The 19,048-nt window shown below is 42.5% G+C and overlaps 1 long non-coding RNA gene across 1 annotated transcript; it reads left to right on the top strand.

The window, feature by feature from the left end:
* Nucleotides 1-10,400: 10,400 nt before the first annotated feature.
* LOC139761530 (uncharacterized) lies at nucleotides 10,401-18,518 on the top strand. The gene is made up of 3 exons (XR_011715535.1): nucleotides 10,401-10,539; nucleotides 14,318-14,419; nucleotides 18,360-18,518. It is a non-coding gene; the product is annotated as an uncharacterized lncRNA (long non-coding RNA).
* The last annotated feature ends 530 nt before the right edge of the window (nucleotides 18,519-19,048 follow it).

Here is a 19,048-nt window from a genome sequence, read left to right as displayed (position 1 = left end):
ACTGTATGGTACACGGTACACTGTATGGTACACGGTACACTGTATGGTACACTGTATGGTACACTGTATGGTACACGGTACACTGTATGGTACACTGTATGGTACACTGTATGGTACACGGTACACTGTATGGTACACTGTATGGTACACGGTACACTGTATGGTACACGGTACACTGTATGGTACACGGTACACTGTATGGTACACTGTATGGTACACTGTATGGTACACTGTATGGTACACTGTATGGTACACTGTATGGTACACGGTACACTGTATGGTACACTGTATGGTACACTGTATGGTACACGGTACACTGTATGGTACACTGTATGGTACACTGTATGGTACACGGTACACTGTATGGTACACGGTACACTGTATGGTACACTGTATGGTACACGGTACACTGTATGGTACACTGTATGGTACACTGTATGGTACACTGTATGGTACACTGTATGGTACACTGTATGGTACACTGTATGGTACACTGTATGGTACACTGTATGGTACACGGTACACTGTATGGTACACTGTATGGTACACTGTATGGTACACGGTACACTGTATGGTACACTGTATGGTACACTGTATGGTACACGGTACACTGTATGGTACACTGTATGGTACACTGTATGGTACACTGTATGGTACACGGTACACTGTATGGTACACTGTATGGTACACTGTATGGTACACGGTACACTGTATGGTACACGGTACACTGTATGGTACACTGTATGGTACACTGTATGGTACACGGTACACTGTATGGTACACTGTATGGTACACTGTATGGTACACGGTACACTGTATGGTACACTGTATGGTACACGGTACACTGTATGGTACACGGTACACTGTATGGTACACTGTATGGTACACTGTATGGTACACTGTATGGTACACGGTACACTGTATGGTACACTGTATGGTACACTGTATGGTACACGGTACACTGTATGGTACACTGTATGGTACACTGTATGGTACACTGTATGGTACACTGTATGGTACACTGTATGGTACACTGTATGGTACACTGTATGGTACACTGTATGGTACACGGTACACTGTATGGTACACGGTACACTGTATGGTACACTGTATGGTACACGGTACACTGTATGGTACACTGTATGGTACACTGTATGGTACACGGTACACTGTATGGTACACGGTACACTGTATGGTACACTGTATGGTACACTGTATGGTACACGGTACACTGTATGGTACACGGTACACTGTATGGTACACTGTATGGTACACTGTATGGTACACTGTATGGTACACTGTATGGTACACTGTATGGTACACGGTACACTGTATGGTACACGGTACACTGTATGGTACACGGTACACTGTATGGTACACGGTACACTGTATGGTACACGGTACACTGTATGGTACACGGTACACTGTATGGTACACGGTACACTGTATGGTACACGGTACACTGTATGGTACACGGTACACTGTATGGTACACTGTATGGTACACGGTACACTGTATGGTACACGGTACACTGTATGGTACACGGTACACTGTATGGTACACGGTACACGACCCTCAACGCTCAAGCGGTGGGGGGGGGGGGGGGGGGGGGGGGGGGGGGGGAAGGTTTAGATACAGTAACCCACACACACACACACACACACACACACACACCAGGCCTCTTCTGATACACACTTATCCCTCGTCGCTTTTATACCACACGACCATGTCTGACATTCATCTCTCTCTCTCTCTCTCTCTCTCTCTCTCTCTCTCTCTCTCTCTCTCTCTCTCTCTCTCTCTCTCTCTCTCTCTCTCGAATTCTCTCTCTCTTTAAAATGGCTCAAAGACACGTCAAACATCGAGGGAATAACCAGGACTTACAAAAAAAGAAAGAGGAAAAGAATATTTTGCCAAATATTTAAAGAGAAAATATGTCTGATATTCTTATATACGCGGAAAAGGTCATATTTGGCTGCCTTAGTGGGCCAGGGTGGACGGGCCATTGGCCAAGAGAAATGGCCCAAGGGCCAAGAACGAGACTTTTACCTCAATAATTAAGAAAAAAATAATATCTATTGAGATTTGTCAAACATCTATTGACATTCGTCAAATGTCTATCGAGATTCGTCAAATGTCTATCGAGCTTCGTCAAATATCTATTGAGATTCGTCAAATATCTATCGAGATTTGCCAGCCAATGAGAGAGCGGCAATATAGGCAAACGATCCCGAACGACCCTTAATATCTGAAATCACCATCCCTGATCAATATTCACAAATATTATAATATTCTTCTCAGTCCAGACCCCTGAATCTTCTGCCTTGCCAAAGATCGTAAGGTTAATATATTCGTAATCTTCTGTCTTGCCAAAGATCGAACGGTGAATATCTTGCAACTCGAACTAGGCTGGTCAATACCGCTGGACTATTAATGACCCAATTAGCTGTTGTAGACGGCAATTACAGTGAGCTCTGGCCCATGAGTGGTTTCGTGGTTACGGCCTTCGCGTACTGTTCTCAAGGACCTGGGTTCGAATCTTTGGGCGCGCATGTTAATACGATATCGTCTGATATGATCAAAAAGGAATATTTATGGATAATTCAATTATCTCTGCTTTAATAAGAGAAAGGAAAATATTTAATTGAATTCAACACGCATAACCAAAAGACAATGATGATAAAACATGCGATATTTAGTTTGAATTTTATAAAATACATACGAAAAAAATATCAAAAAATACATTGAAGCCAAAGTCTATCTATCTGTCTATCGCTCTATCTATCTATTTATCTATCTATCAATCTATCATCTTCTATCTATCTATCTATCGATCTTTCTATCATCTGTATATCTAATCTATCTATCTATCTATCAATCATCTATATATCTATACCTATCTACCTATCTATCTATCTATCTATCTATCTATCTATGTCTATCTATCTATCTATCATCTATATATTTAATCTATCTATCTATCTATCAATCATCTATATATCTATACCTATCTACCTATCTATCTATCTATCTATCTATCTATCTATCTATCTATCTATCTATCTGTATAATTTGCAACTGCGCCACAATTTTGCAACCGTTCAAACGGCGTCGAAGGTAGGGGAGGGAGGCTGGTGGAGGGGGGGTATAGGGGAAGGGGGGAGGGCAGCTGCATTCACAGGTCAAAGGGGGAGAGAGGGGAGGGGGAGAGGAAAGGGGGGGAAGGGGAAAGGGGGGAGGGGAGGAAAGGGGGGAAAGGGGGGTATATAAATGCAGGAGTCATGTATGGATGCAGCTCTGCAGAGGGGGAGAGGGGAGAGAGGGGAAGGGGCGAAGGAAGGAAGAGAGGGAGAGGGGAGGAGGAGGAGGGGAGGGAAGGGGAAGAAGAAGAAGAATAGCTACCCCCCCAAAAAGAAGAGAGAGAGAGAGAGAGAGAGAGAGAGAGAGAGAGAGAGAGAGAGAGAGAGAGAGAGAGAGTGGAGAAAAAAATAATAAATAGGGAAAAAAAAAGGGGAAAGGTGGTGGTGGGGTGGGGGGGAGGGGGGGGACCCCCCGCCCGGATTGCAACGGTGTCAACAATGCATCTTTGCAGGGCCCTTGGCAAGAGGGGGAGGGGAGAGGGGGAGGAGAGAGGGGAAGGGAGGGGCGGTGAGGGGATGGGGTGGGGTAGGAGGGGTGGCGGTGTGTATGTATGTGAATTCGCCCATGTGTGTCGTATAGGGGGGGTTGGGGGGGGTAGGGGAGGGGGGAGGGAAGGGGGTGTGTGTGGACGGGAGGTGATGGAAGAAAATGGGAGGAGAGAGGAGGAGGGTGTGTAACACCCCCTCCCCTCTCTCTCCAAAAAAAAGTATATGAGGGGAGGGAAATGGTGCGAAAATTGAGGGAAAAAATGTATATAAGGTTGACAGCGTGTGTGTTTGTGTGTGTGTACATGGCCTGTGTGTGTCTGTGTGTCTGTCTGTCTGTCTGTGTATATGTGTGTGAATGTGTGTGTGTGTGTGTGTGAATGTGTGTGTGTGTGTGTGTGTGTGTGTGTGTGTGTGTGTGTGTGTGTGTGTGTGTGTGTGTGTGTGTTTGTCTGTCTGTCTGTGTATATGTGTGTGAATGTGTGTGTGTCTGTGTGTGTGTGTGTGTGTGTGTGTGTCTGTCTGTGTGTGTGTGTGTGTGTGTGTGTGTGTGTGTGTGTGTGTGTGTATGTGTGTGTGTGTGTGTGTGTGTGTGTGTGTGTGTGTGTGTGTGTGTGTGTGTGTGTGTGTGTGTGTGTGTGTGTGTGTGTGTGTGTGTGTGTATGCGTGTGTATGCGTGAGTGTGTATGCGTGAGTGTGTGTGTGTGTGTGTGTGTGTGTGTGTGTCTGTCTGTCTGTCTGTCTGTCTGTGTACATGTATGAGTCTGTGTGTGTGTGTGGTGTGTGTGTGTGTGTCTGTCTGTCTGTCTGTCTGTGTGTGTGTGTGTGTGTGTGTGTGTGTGTGTGTGTGTCTGTCTGTCTGTCTGTGTGTGTGTGTGTGTGTGTGTGTGTGTGTGTGTATGCGTGTGTATGCGTGAGTGTGTATGCGTGCGTGAGTGTGTGTGTGTGTGTGTGTGTGTGTGTGAATGTGTGTGTGTGTGTGTGTGTGTGTGTGTGTGTGTTCCCAAGTGGATTACAAGGGGGATTACACTGGATTATCCTCTCAAGTGTTGGATTACCGGCCCAGGAGGTCTGTTGTACGCCAGTAATCCGTCAATGATACGCAAAAATACGCCAACGGGCAGAGATTACATTTCATAATGTAATTCCATCGTAAAGGCCATGTTGCGTCACACTGTTATGGAGACGTGGTCCAAAATTACATTAAATAATCATTATGTAACCATTGCGATTATTTTAGATTATATTTGGATTACTTTATTATCATCATCAAGATTATAAGGATTACATTCTCAGGTATTTGATTATCATTATCGCCCTAAAGACCCCATGCTTATTTTATTCAGTTATCATTAACATTAAGGTAATTACTTTTTCTTGATTGTTTGATTACCATTAGGATTAATATGATTACATTTCGAATTATTTAATTACCATCAATATTGTCATGATTACATTTTGTTACTTGATTACCTTTAGGGATTTATCATACGGGTCGTACCGTCGTGCTCAAGGGTCGTATATACCGTCGTGTGTGCTCAAGGGTCGTATATACAGTCGTGTGTGCTCAAGGGTCGTATATACCGTCGTGTGTGCTCAAGGGTCGTATATACTGTCGTGTGTGCTCAAGGGTCGTATATACCGTCGTGTGTGCTCAAGGGTCGTATATACCGTCGTGTGTGCTCAAGGGTCGTATATACCGTCGTGTGTGCTCAATGGTCGTATATACCGTCGTGTGTGCTCAAGGGTCGTATATACCGTCGTGTGTGCTCAAGGGTCGTATATACCGTCGTGTGTGCTCAAGGGTCGTATATACCGTCGTGTGCTCAAGGGTCGTATATATACCGTCGTGTGCTCAAGGGTCGTATATACCGTCGTGTGTGCTCAAGGGTCGTATATATACCGTCGTGTGTGCTCAAGGGTCGTATATACCGTCGTGTGCTCAAGGGTCGTATATATACCGTCGTGTGTGCTCAAGGGTCGTATATACCGTCGTGTGTGCTCAAGGGTCGTATATACCGTCGTGTGCTCAAGGGTCGTATATATACCGTCGTGTGTGCTCAAGGGTCGTATATATACCGTCGTGTGTGCACAAGGGTCGTATATATACCGTCGTGTGTGCTCAAGGGTCGTATATACCGTCGTGTGTGCTCAAGGGTCGTAATATACCGTCGTGTGTGCTTAAGGGTCGTATATACACACACTCTCTCTCTCTCTCTCTCTCTCTCTCTCTCTCTCTCTCTCTCTCTCTCTCTCTCCTCCAGCCTGTGGAGAGAGAGAGAGAGAGAGTCATTAATCAAAATGGATTTATTTATCTAATAAGCGCCTGGACCTTTCTGAATTCGCCCGAGTTCCAATAATAATTTTTTTTTCTCTTTCTCTCATCCCATCCGTGTTGAAGTCATACAACAGACGCCATTTAACCCCACTAAAAAAGTCTTCTTAAAAATGCCTTTTTCGTGCTCAAAGCTGGTGGGGGGCCTTGTCTCTCTCTCTCTCTCTCTCTCCATCCTTTTCCTCACTCACCACTCACTCACTCTCACTCACCAGGGAGCAAATTATTCCTACTTAAATAGGAAAACATAATGTATGGCTATTCCATCTTGCTTGAAGGGTGGGAGGGGATCTGGGTCGGGTATTGGTTGGAGGGGGGTAGGAGCTGAATGATGAAAGTTGCCAGTGTTTTCTAGATTTATGAATTATTTTACAATTGTTTTTTATATTCATCTCTTTATATCTAGATTCAATATATTTTCATGAATAATATTGTCTATCATTGTTTAATTGATATATACTTTTGATTGTTATGTAGCTATTACTTGTATAATGCCTTTGTTTTGATTTTATTAAATCGGCTTTGGTTCGTTGCCAGTTACATCTATGGAGTTATAGTACCATTAATCCCATGATATGTGATGAAGAAATATGTAATAACATACTCTCCATAAATGGGTATAATGCTTTTATATATCATATGAAGTTTCTATCCTTACTTTATGAAAAACAAATTGTAATAATGTCTACATATTATTTCTCTCTGGTGACATTTGGCATTTTTAACCTTTAAAGATAAAGACAGGTTTATCGTATTTACCTTCGACGTTGTGTATAGATTTTCCATAGAATATAGATTCCTACAGCACTACTGAACAGTCTAGAAGGTATCTATCGCCACGACAAATATATCTATCCTTTGTTTACAGTGTACGAGACGTTTAGCGTAATAGAGGATTATCAGCCATCAGGGAGAGATAGCCAATCAGAACCTGTATTGGAACAGCTTCGTGACGTAGGAGATTAGCGGTGAAGGACGGCCAATCATAGCTCTTCTTTTTGATCCATATACGGAATCTAGGTAAGGAGATGCACCTTTTGCTGTGTACGATAGCGTTACATATTTCTTCGGTATTTTCAGAAGTTCCTCCTTTGTAGGTATACAATATTATATATTCATAGACAATATATAAATATTTTGATCATGATACAATAGTATAATTTGTCATTGTGAGTTAATTCATGGGTAAAAGTAGGGATAATTCTTTGCTATTATCGTACGTCTGGCACAGTTGGAAGCGCTCATGCCACGGATTATCCGACACTGCGGCTAAACCTCAGTGCTACCAACAGCGCTGCATAATCCCCAGTACCCCTCCGGACTACCGCGTATACGCAAGGAGGGAGGAGCCTATACGCCGTGCGTAAGTGAAGTGGATCAACGACAAGCATTACATACGTTACTACAGAGCCATTTAATCGCATTTGAACAAGAGAATACTCAATACAAATGGTGTATTCGTCTTTTGAAATAACATTTGCAACGCTTGTTTTTTTTTGTTTACGTCTGGAAATCGTCATAGGATTATTCAACTGTTTGTGGTAAATGAATGAACGAAGTCATGTGACCACAGCAGCCTCCCCCAAACCCCCCCTTAACCCCCCAACCCCAACTAGATCCCCCCACCCCCCTTCCTTCTCCCCCCCCCCCCAGACCTGCGCAAAACGGAAAGGTGGTTTGACGCGATTTTTATTATTGCCAAATCTAAGCCAAATTATCATAAATTACCATACATTTATAAGATCCACTATGACTTAATTCCAAACTCAGTTTATCTCTCATACATTCATATATATATATATATATATATATATATATATATATATATATATATATATATATTTTTTTTTTTTTTTTTTTTTTATACTTTCTCGCTGTCTCCCGCGTTTGCGAGGTAGCGCAAGGAAACAGACGAAAGAAATGGCCCAACCCCCCCCCCCCATACACATGTACATACACACGTCCACACACGCAAATATACATACCTACACAGCTTTCCATGGTTTACCCCAGACGCTTCACATGCCTGACTCAATCCACTGACAGCACGTCGACCCCGGTATACAACATCGCTCCAATTCACTCTATTTCTTGCCCTCCTTTCACCCTCCTGCATGTTCAGGCCCCGATCACACAAAATCTTTTTCACTCCATCTTTCCACCTCCAATTTGGTCTCCCTCTTCTCCTCGTTCCCTCCACCTCCGACACATATATCCTCTTGGTCAATCTCTCCTCACTCATTCTCTCCATGTGCCCAAACCATTTCAAAACACCCTCTTCTGCTCTCTCAACCACGCTCTTTTTATTTCCACACATCTCTCTTACCCTTACGTTACTTACTCGATCAAACCACCTCACACCACACATTGTCCTCAAACATCTCATTTCCAGCACATCCATCCTCCTGCGCACAACTCTATCCATAGCCCACGCCTCGCAACCATACAACATTGTTGGAACCACTATTCCCTCAAACATACCCATTTTTGCTTTCCGAGATAATGTTCTCGACTTCCACACATTTTTCAAGGCTCCCAGAATTTTCGCCCCCTCCCCCACCCTATGATCCACTTCCGCTTCCATGGTTCCATCCGCTGCCAGATCCACTCCCAAATATCTAAAACACTTTACTTCCTCCAGTTTTTCTCCATTCAAACTTACCTCCCAATTGACTTGACCCTCAACCCTACTGTACCTAATAACCTTGCTCTTATTCACATTTACTCTTAACTTTCTTCTTTCACACACTTTACCAAACTCAGTCACCAGCTTCTGCAGTTTCTCACATGAATCAGCCACCAGCGCTGTATCATCAGCGAACAACAACTGACTCACTTCCCAAGCTCTCTCATCCCCAACAAACTGCATACTTGCCCCTCTTTCCAAAACTCTTGCATTCATCTCCCTAACAACCCCATCCATAAACAAATTAAACAACCATGGAGACATCACACACCCCTGCCGCAAACCTACATTCACTGAGAACCATTCACTTTCCTCTCTTCCTACACGTACACATGCCTTACATCCTCGATAAAAACTTTCACTGCTTCTAACAACTTGCCTCCCACACCATATATTCTTAATACCTTCCACAGAGCATCTCTACCAACTCTATCATATGCCTTCTCCAGATCCATAAATGCTACATACAAATCCATTTGCTTTTCTAAGTATTTCTCACATACATTCTTCAAAGCAAAACCACTGTCAAAACCAGTCAAAACCACTGATCAAAATGTGTGTGTGTGTGTGTGTGTGTATGTCTGGTGGGCGATTGGTGTTTGATTGGAGTCGTTAGCTCGGTTAATTTGATTGCTTGTTTGGGTTATTACAATGTGTATGGGATGTGCCTATGTTATATCTGCTAGGGAGTGGAAGGGGAAAGGGGAAGGGTGGGGTGTGTCTACAAGTAAATGTCATTGAAGTGTGAGCCACGGTAGTTGTGATGTTGATTTGAATAACGGAGTGATGAATGGATGAACGTATCTTAAAGATACGAAAGCTCACGAAATGATTCGTAGAAAACGGGAGGTAGTGGCATAGAAAATTATTGATGGTGCAGTCATGTTAGGACGATGGGAAGGGGGAGGGTGGGAGGGGGGAGGGAAGGTTGTTTAGCAGGATGGGAGGGGGAGGGAGGGAGGGAGGGAATGGTGGCTCGTAGGATGAGAGAGAGAGAGAGAGAGAGAGAGAGAGAGAGAGAGAGAGAGAGAGAGAGAGATGGCGGAGAGGTAGGGAGGGAAAGAACCCATTCCAATGTCCCTCCAATTCAAATAACTCGTCAAATTTCACCTATTGTCTTCTACGAAATTAACAGCCACTAATAGATAAAGTTTAATTAAAGAATTGGCCTCGTATTCCATCATTTAGAGAACCTGTAGAAGCGGGTAACAAAGTAAAAAAGACTTGTTTGTTTACTGGCGTTGAGAGAGAGTGTGTGTGTGTGTGTGTGTGTGTGTGTTTATAATTACGGTAAACTACCTATTACTGCCTCGTTGGAGGAGACTGTGTAAGCGTGTCCGATTCCTTCTTACTTCACGGGGCTTAAACTTCATAACCTACTCTCAAATATCTAATCGAACACATTACTCATTTATCTAAACCAAAAGCTTCAAATAACTAATTTAAAAGTCATTATTCATACGAACATGATAAGATTTCATTAATGTCTTCGTTATATCATGAGTCGAAGACAACGCCAAGTGGATGGTTTACGAGGCAACCCCATGCCCTTTTTGGGGGCCCTGAAGCCGAAGCCGCTTCGACCAGCATGTGAGCCACGCTTCGAGCCACACTCCCACTGCTTCGGTTCGCCAGTTCGAACCAAAACGTGAAGAAATGCCTATGCAGGAATTTCGAACCGGTTTCGACTAGGGTATTGAGACGCTTCGAAGGTGGGGGGTGGTGTTTTCAACTTGGAACGGCAGTGGACGATGGACAACGGAGGGGTACGGACGTGTCGCCTCTTCAATCAGTGTTTTGGTGGTGGTTGTACAGTGATAATTGGAGGAAGACGACGCAGTTCGAAGGCGAATTAGGAGCTGCCTTTTTGGATTGGAAATTTTCGACCAATGGTAAGAGAGTGTTGTTGGTGAGGTGTCGTAGTTTCCACGACCCTTGAGCACGACGGTACGACCCTTGAGCACGATGGTGTATACGACCCTTGAGCACACGACGGTATATACGACCCTTGAGCACGACGGGCCTATGGGCCCTTCACACGACCCTTTGAAGGTCAGGTTAGAGAAGCTAGGCTCTTTGTACCTTAGGGTCGTACCATCCTACCCAGGGGTCGTACCGTCGTACCCAGGGGTCGTACCATCGTAACTAGGGTCATACCATCGTAACTAGGGTCATACCATCGTACCCAGGGGTCGTACCATCGTACCTAGGGGGTCATACCAAGGGTCGTACCATCGTACCCAGGGGTCGTACCATCGTACCTAGGGGTCATACCCAGGGGGTCGTACCGTCGTACTCAGGGGTCGTACCGTTGTACCCAGGGGTCGTCCCATCGCAACCAGGGGGTCGTACCGTCGTGTTGACGGAGGTCAAATATTTCGTAATGTCTCAAAATACGACAGCAAAACTGACGCGTTTCATTCCTTAGCCCGATATACTTCATAAATTTGCACGGTCTAAAAATGTCTTAGTGAAATATGTACATACAAGTACATATGAATGTGACATACATACATATAGGTACATATGTGTGACTTACATACATACAGGTACATTCCTATGAGTCCACGGGGAAAATGAAACACGAAAAGTTCCCAAGTGCACTTTCGTGTAATAATCACATCATCAGGGGAGACACAAGAGAGAAATATAACAGTCAGTTGATATACATCGAAGAGACGAAGCTAGGACTCCATTTGGTAAACATGTGATTGTCCAAAACAATCGCATGTTTACGAAAACAATCACATGTTTACCAAATGGCGTCCTAGCTTCGTCTCTTCGATGTAAATCAACTGACTGTTATATTTCTCTCTTGTGTCTCCCCTGATGATGTGATTATTACACGAAAGTGCACTTGGGAACTTTTCGTGTTTCATTTTCCCCAGTGGACTCATAGGAATATCTTGATCACGTGCAAAATTGTGATCCTTTCCAATACAGGTACATATGAATATGTGACATACATACAGGTACATATAAATGTGACACACATACAAGGTACATATGAATGTGACATACATACATACAGGTACATATAAATGTGACATACATACAGGTACATATGAATGTGACATGCATACATACAGGTACATATGAATATGTGACATGCATACATACAGGTACATATGTGAAATACATACGTACATATGTAACATTTAATGATGCCCTGTATTTCTAAACTTCGTCTAGTGCACCGAGAACGTGTGATAATTAGTTATTTACATATAAATATGTAAAATGACGTCAAAAGTCATTAATACTTCACATATTTTCAACGTAAATTACATAATTGGTTGACTGTAATTTGAAAGTGTTGTCCATACTTACCAGATTCGCTTACATTTTAATTAAATTGTTCTTTATTTAGTTATTAGTCAGCCTTAGTTACTATTCATGAGTAGATGTGTTGTCAAGTTTATTTCCATAGGAGTTTTAGATAATAAAGGGAAATAATTCTCTTATAATCAAAGAGATAAAAAAAAACTTTAAGATTTGATCAACTGGCATCGGTTTTGTTGTGGTCCACTCAGTGAGGATATTGTCCTTGCAAGCGGTTCCGTCCACAACGGAACGAGCCTGGAAACCGTTGAAAAATCACTGATTTTTCTTTAAGATATTGAGCTCTAGCAGTAAGGACCTCTTTGTCACCTTTATTTCTCAATAACGAACTATTTATTTACGAGAATTCGTGAGAAATAACCGAATGTTTTGAGACCGAAGGTATGGAGGCCACTCAATAGGGATAGTCTCGCAACCTGCTCAGAGGGCAGATGACTGTGATTTTTTCCCTAGTATAGATAACAACTCAGTGTTAAATTCCTGAATGATTTATATAAATCTTATGTATATACACTTACGATATATATATATATATGAATTAATTCGAATATAGGTGAGTATATTGAGGGTTAATGACGTTATATGACGCTAATATATGAATGAAATGAGACGGACTCGAAGTGGCGCGTGTGCGTGTGTGTTTTTATCCTAGGAGAAACAAGGTTATCTCCCGCGCTCGCGCGCGCCTCCATTGGCACACCGGTTTCATTGAGGGGAACAACGGCTCTTATGGCGTCCTTGTGATACCGCCCCGCCCCGCCCATTGCCATTCACCTCACCCCCTTTGGTACAGTGACCCCCTTCCAGCCCCGCCCACACACGCCCACGCCCGACACACACACTCCCCTCTCCCTAGTTAGAAACCCTTGCTCTCTCTCTCCCCTCTCTCTCTCCCTTCCCCTCACGCCACCACGTGAACCTGTTCATCATAACAATCTCTCCCCTCACCACCCCCACACACACCCCACCTCCCCTCTTCTGGCTACTACTCTCCCCCCCAAAACCCCCCTCTCCCCTCTCCCTTCCCCTCCCTTCCCCCATTGGTTCGTTCCGCGTCTCGCTCGCCACGTGACGCGCGCACTGGCCACGTCGCCCTTATGGCGAGGGGACAGAGAGGTGGTTTGTTTGTTTGTTTGTTTGTTTGTTTTTCGTATCCAGACTCGAGTGTTGACAGATTTCAAATTTTTCAGATTTTTTTTGACTCTCTCTCTCTCTCTCTCTCTCTCTCTCTCTCTCTCTCTCTCTCTCTCTCTCTCTCTCTCGCCGTTTCCCATGTAGCGCCAGGAACACATGTGAGAATGTCCTCATTTAATAAGACACACACACATACGCACACATAAATCCAATTAAACATTATTTATCTATTTACAATAAAACATTTATTTGTTTATAATAAAACATTTATCTATTTACAATAAAACATTTATTTGTTTACAATAAAACATTTATCTATTTACAAATTCATTTATTTATTTACGTAAGGATGTTATTGGCGTAATGTTTTGCCTTGCTGACCATGAGTCGGCGCTGGCCCGCTAGGGGTCGGGTCATCAGCATGGGTTTCGTAGGAGCCCACAACCTCCCTAGGTGCTCATCCTCCCCTCTGGCATGGTTGATATATGGGTACCTGACAAGATGTGTCTGTTGTGTGTGTTGTGTGTGTGTTCTGTTGTGTGTGTGTCTGTGTTGTGTGTCGTGTTGTGTGTGTCTGTGTTGTGTGTGTCTGTGTGTGTTTGTGTTGTGTGTGTGTTGTGTTGTGTGTCTGTGTGTGTTGTGTGTTGTGTTGTGTGTCTGTTGTATGTCTGTCTGTGTTGTGTGTGTGTGTGTGTGTGTGTGTGTGTGTGTGTGTGTGTTGTGTGTGTGTTGTGTTGTGTGTCTGTGTGTGTTGTGTGTTGTGTTGTGTGTCTGTTGTATGTCTGTCTGTGTTGTGTGTGTGTGTGTGTGTGTGTGTGTGTGTGTGTGTTGTGTGTCTGATGTGGTGTGTGTATGTTGTGTGTCTGTGTTGTGTTGTGTGTCTGATGTGGTGTGTGTGTGTTGTGTGTCTGTGTGGTGTGTGTATGTTGTGTGTCTGTGTTGTGTTGTGTGTCTGTGTTGTGTTGTGTGTCTGTGTAGTGTGTGTGTCTGTGTTGTGTCTGTGTGTGTGTGTGTGTGTCTGTGTGTGTATGTGTGTGTGTGTGTGTGTGTGTGTGTGTGTGTGTGTGTGTGTGTGTCTGTGTTGTGTGTGTGTGTATGTGTGTGTCTGTATCATTCTCATATCCTTAATAATCTTTCTTACATAACACCAGAACGAGCCATTTCTTTCTTAACAGAAATTCTCTCTATTTCCAGGGTTGCGCTACGTTCAACAGCAGGGAAGTGTTGGACTCTTTCAAGAATATCGAGTGATGATTTCACAAGACGGACCTGCCCAGTGCTACAACTTCGATCAAGGTAAACATATGGATATTACATATCTTTTTCTCGTACTTTTTTTGTCGCCGTTTCCCGCATTAGCAAGGTAGCGCCAGGGAACAAAAGGAAGACATGGCTTCTTTTCGTTTTCTTTTCATTCTTCTGGTTTCTTTTCGTTTTCTTTTCATTTTTCTTGTTTCTTTTCATTTTTTTAAATTTTTTTTTAATTTTCTTTTCATTTTTCTCGTGTATTTTCATTTTTTCATTTTTCTTGTTTCTTTTCATTTTCTTTTCTTTTTTTTCACTTTTCATTTTTCTTGTTTCTTTTCATTTTCTTTTCATTTTTCTTTCGTTTTTCATTTTTCTTTCGTTCATTTTCATTTTTTTCATTTTGTTTCTTTTCATTTTCTTTTCATTTTTCTCGTTTTTCATTTTTCTTTCGTTTATTTTCATTTTTCTCGTGTACTTTCATTTTCTTTTTTCATTTTTCTTCTCGTTTTCCTTTCCTGGTTAACAGGACAGTGACCTGACCCGGCCTTGACCTCTGACCTGACCCGGGTATGGTAGTGAAGATGAGGGTGTAGTGAAGATGAGGAGGGTGTAGTGAAGATGAGGGGTGTAGTGAAGATGACGAGTTTGCTTGTGTTTATCTACCTTATCTACCACTTCGTCTACCTAACCTGGCTAATTAGGTCCCTGTCTATCTACTTTAGCTACCTATCTATCGATCTATCTACCTAAATCGACCATCTATCGACCCATGTGTGTACACTCTGAAATCCATTACATTTCGCATGTATAATCTTGTATGATCTTTGACCTATACACGAATACATCAAGAATATTCCCTTACTGTATTCAAGAGTCTATCAGGTGTATTGTATTCGCGAGAGAATACAACAGAAAAAAAATACAGCATGATGTAGTTTGGCTACACCTATTGTATTTGGAGGGCAGTGTGGTTTGGAGAGATGTGTATGATAGACATACTGTATTGCAGGGTATTGTAGTCTATTAAGTGTCTATCTTAACCCTGAGTAATTGTATTCTCAATATTCCACATTGATTTGAGCTGTATGTGTGAGAAACGATGGAAATGAAACGCCCAGAATGAATATTCAAGTCTTCGGTTCGTTCCAGAATGAACTTTCAGTCTTCAGTTCGTTCCAGAATGAATATTCAGTCTTCGGTTCGTTCCAGAATGAATATTCAGTCTTCGGTTCGTTCCAGAATGAATATTCAGTCTTCGGTTCGTTCCAGAATGAATATTCAGTCTTCGGTTCGTTCCAGAATGAATATTCAGTCTTCGGTTCCTTCCGGAATGAATATTCAGTCTTCGGTTCGTTCCAGAATGAATATTCAGTCTTCGGTTCGTTCCAGAATGAATATTCAGTCTTCGGTTCGTTCCAGAATGAATATTCAGTCTTCGGTTCGTTCCAGAATGAATATTCAGTCTTCGGTTCGTTCCAGAATGAATATTCAAGTCTTCGGTTCGTACCGGAATGAATATTCAGTCTTCGGTTCGTTCCAGAATGAATATTCAGTCTTCGGTTCGTTCCAGAATGAATATTCAGTCTTCGGTTCGTTGCAGAATGAATATTCAGTCTTCGGTTCGTTCTAGAATGAATATTCAGTCTTCGGTTCGTTGCAGAATGAATATTCAGTTTTCGGTTCGTTCCGGAATGAATATTCAGTCTTCGGTTCGTTCCGGAATGAATATTCAGTCTTCGGTTCGTTCCAGAATGAATATTCAGTCTTCGGTTCGTTGCAGAATGAATATTCAGTCTTCGGTTCGTTCCAGAATGAATATTCAGTCTTCGGTTCATTCCAGAATGAATATTCAGTCTTCGGTTCGTTCCAGAATGAATATTCAGTCTTCGGTTCGTTGCAGAATGAATATTCAGTCTTCGGTTCGTTCCAGAATGAATATTCAGTCTTCGGTTCGTTCCGGAATAAGGTATTCAAATCTTCGGTTCGTTCCGCAATAAGGTATTCAAATCTTCGGTTCGTTCCGGAATAAGGTATTCAAGTCTTCGGTTCGTTCCGGGATAAGGTCTTCAAATCTTCGGTTCGTTCCGGAATCAGGTATTCAAGTCTTCGGTTCGTTCCGGAATAAGGTATTCAAGTCTTCGGTTCGTTCCGGGATAAGGTCCACGAGGGGAGACGCACGTGGCTCCACGAGGGGAGACGCACGTGGCTTTCGCGTGCGCGCCGCTCATCGTCCGCCATCTTGGCGGATGGGGGGTGGGTTGGTGGGGTGGGGGGGGGGGGTGTGTCGTCCTCAACAGGTTCGTGACCCGTTGACAACCGGCCGGGCGGTTCCCGTACACAGGAAGTTGGTCAATAGTTCCACATAAGCCGGTCCGTTCCAACTCTCTCTCTCTCTCTCTCTCTCTCTCTCTCTCTCTCTCTCTCTCTCTCTCTCTCTCTATTCCACCGGCCGCCCCCCCCCCTCCCTAAGAATTCCAATGGAGGACGCTGGAGAAGAGAGAGAGAGAGAGAGCCTCTCTCTCTCTCTCTCTCTCTCTCTCTCTCTCTCTCTCTCTCAATTTAGTCCCCTCTGGCTCTGTTAATTAATATCGCCGTTCGACATCGATGGACGTGTGGAACGGAACACGGGTACAAAGTTTACACATCTAAATATTACAAGATTTTGATTTAGAAATCGTACTTCAAAATATGAATTAGAATAAGAGTTTATTTTGAATTATTTTTTTCCAGTTTTTTAATGGAGCGAAAATGTCAAATTTTTAATCAAAAAAAAATAAAATAAAAAAATGAGATCAAATGAAATCGTATATTGATATAAAGCCAAAATATATTAATTGCCTTTATACATATAGTTTCTAACTATACTAACAAGCCATAATTGGCAATTATCAATGAATTACCCCTCTATTCTCCCCTCTATTCCCCCCCCCTATTCAATAGATCGATAAACCAATTAAGTCATTAGCGAGGGGAAATAAAAAAATTATCTTGACTGTGATTGGCGGAGACGTAGGCCTGGGGGAGGAGTCAGGCACGTGCCACTCCACCAATCAATATCCATCGACCACTGCGCACCCCCCACTGCGCATATCCCAACCAAGGATTTGAATATCATTTTTTAAGTCATTTTACGCTTATTTTGAGAGGATTTGCGTAAATAAGCACAATATTCTCGTCAAATATTCTTTTCTTCAATATCTACTAACGAGAGATGGCGATTAATTAGAGATTTATTGAGCAATTTGGAAAAAACCTTTGGGCAACCTTTCTGCCTCCGTTTTCTGTTGGATCGAGGGCAGACTTTACCCCCTCCTTTATGTTACCCTGTTCCGTGTTTTTGACAATCCTGGAATGAAAGTAGGCAAGCGTGATTCCAGGATCGAGATTCCAGAAAATCGACCCCCTGGCGTTTTTCGCCCGCCGTTCATTGGGTAAGGGCCCGGGGCGTGACGTAATCCTCCTGGAATGGCAGGTCGGGCTGTGATTGGCTGGAGGACCCTCGTGACGTCGCGAGTGCCCGGAACACGCCTGAGACGGCGATTGGCTCTCGTGGGTCGTGACGTAGGCGATGCCTGGAACAGAGAGAGGGGAGTGTGTGTATGTATTCCAGGGGACTGGAATTCTGGGGCGAAGAAGGGAGGCCCCCCCTTTTCATGGAATTAGACCCAAATTCCTTCTAGAATGATCCATACGCAAGTGAACAATCCACATGACGCTGATGTTCACGTGTTCTTCAACGGGAAAGAATAACAATGAACATGTATTATTATGTATATCTTCATGTATCAATTACTTTAATTCCATTTTCTCTTGGAATCAATTATCATTTATCTTGTAAATGGTCGTAGACCCAATTTATACTAATTTAGGGTCAAAGGTCACAGTCTAAATGAATCCAAAGTTCACCTCTTAAAGTTTAAAAGTCAAGGGATGATTACAATAATGTAATCCAAATTACGTTGAATTACATGATTACTTTTTATTCCAGGATGGCTGGAAATCCTTCCTGGAAAGCCTGGGATGTCGACCCAACATGCTGGACGACGAAATCTATTGTGGAAATGTCCGAAACAATTCAAGAAATGAAGACAGTGAACGAAATCTAAGGACACTTTATCTATAAAGTGTACTTTTGGCTACTTTTAAAATCGGGTAAGTCCGCTTAAATTACTTTATATCCTTAAGTAATCAGTGTAGGAAGGAGTTGTATGTAAGGGGTGGTTGCGTTTTGGAATATGGCACAGAAGTGCATGGGTTCGATGCCCATTTGATTATATAATTCCCTTACTGAAGTCTTGTAATTACTTTAGTTTCCTAAGCGATTACATTTCCGTCATACGCACAAGAATATTTATATAACCTAACTTGACCTGACCCTAAGCCAGCTTGACCTAGCCTTACTTAGATAATAAAGCAAAGGGGTCCAGCTTAATAAAGCTAATGGAGATATGTCTAATAATAAAGTAACTATAAATAATGATAAAGTAACAATAATGATAATAAAGTAACAATAGATATTAAAGTAACTTTTTATTATAATAAAGTAACAATAAATATTAAAGTAACTTTTTCATTATAATAAAGTAACAATAAATATTAAAGTAACTTTTTCATTACAATAAAGTAACAATAAGTATTAAAGTAACTTTTTATTATAATAAAGCAACAAATATTAAA

The sequence above is a fragment of the Panulirus ornatus genome, chromosome 40, assembly GCF_036320965.1.
Source record: "Panulirus ornatus isolate Po-2019 chromosome 40, ASM3632096v1, whole genome shotgun sequence".
NCBI lineage: Eukaryota > Metazoa > Arthropoda > Malacostraca > Decapoda > Palinuridae > Panulirus > Panulirus ornatus.
The sequence above is the reverse complement of the archived record's forward strand: the minus strand, read 5'-3'. Positions and strand labels throughout refer to the sequence as shown.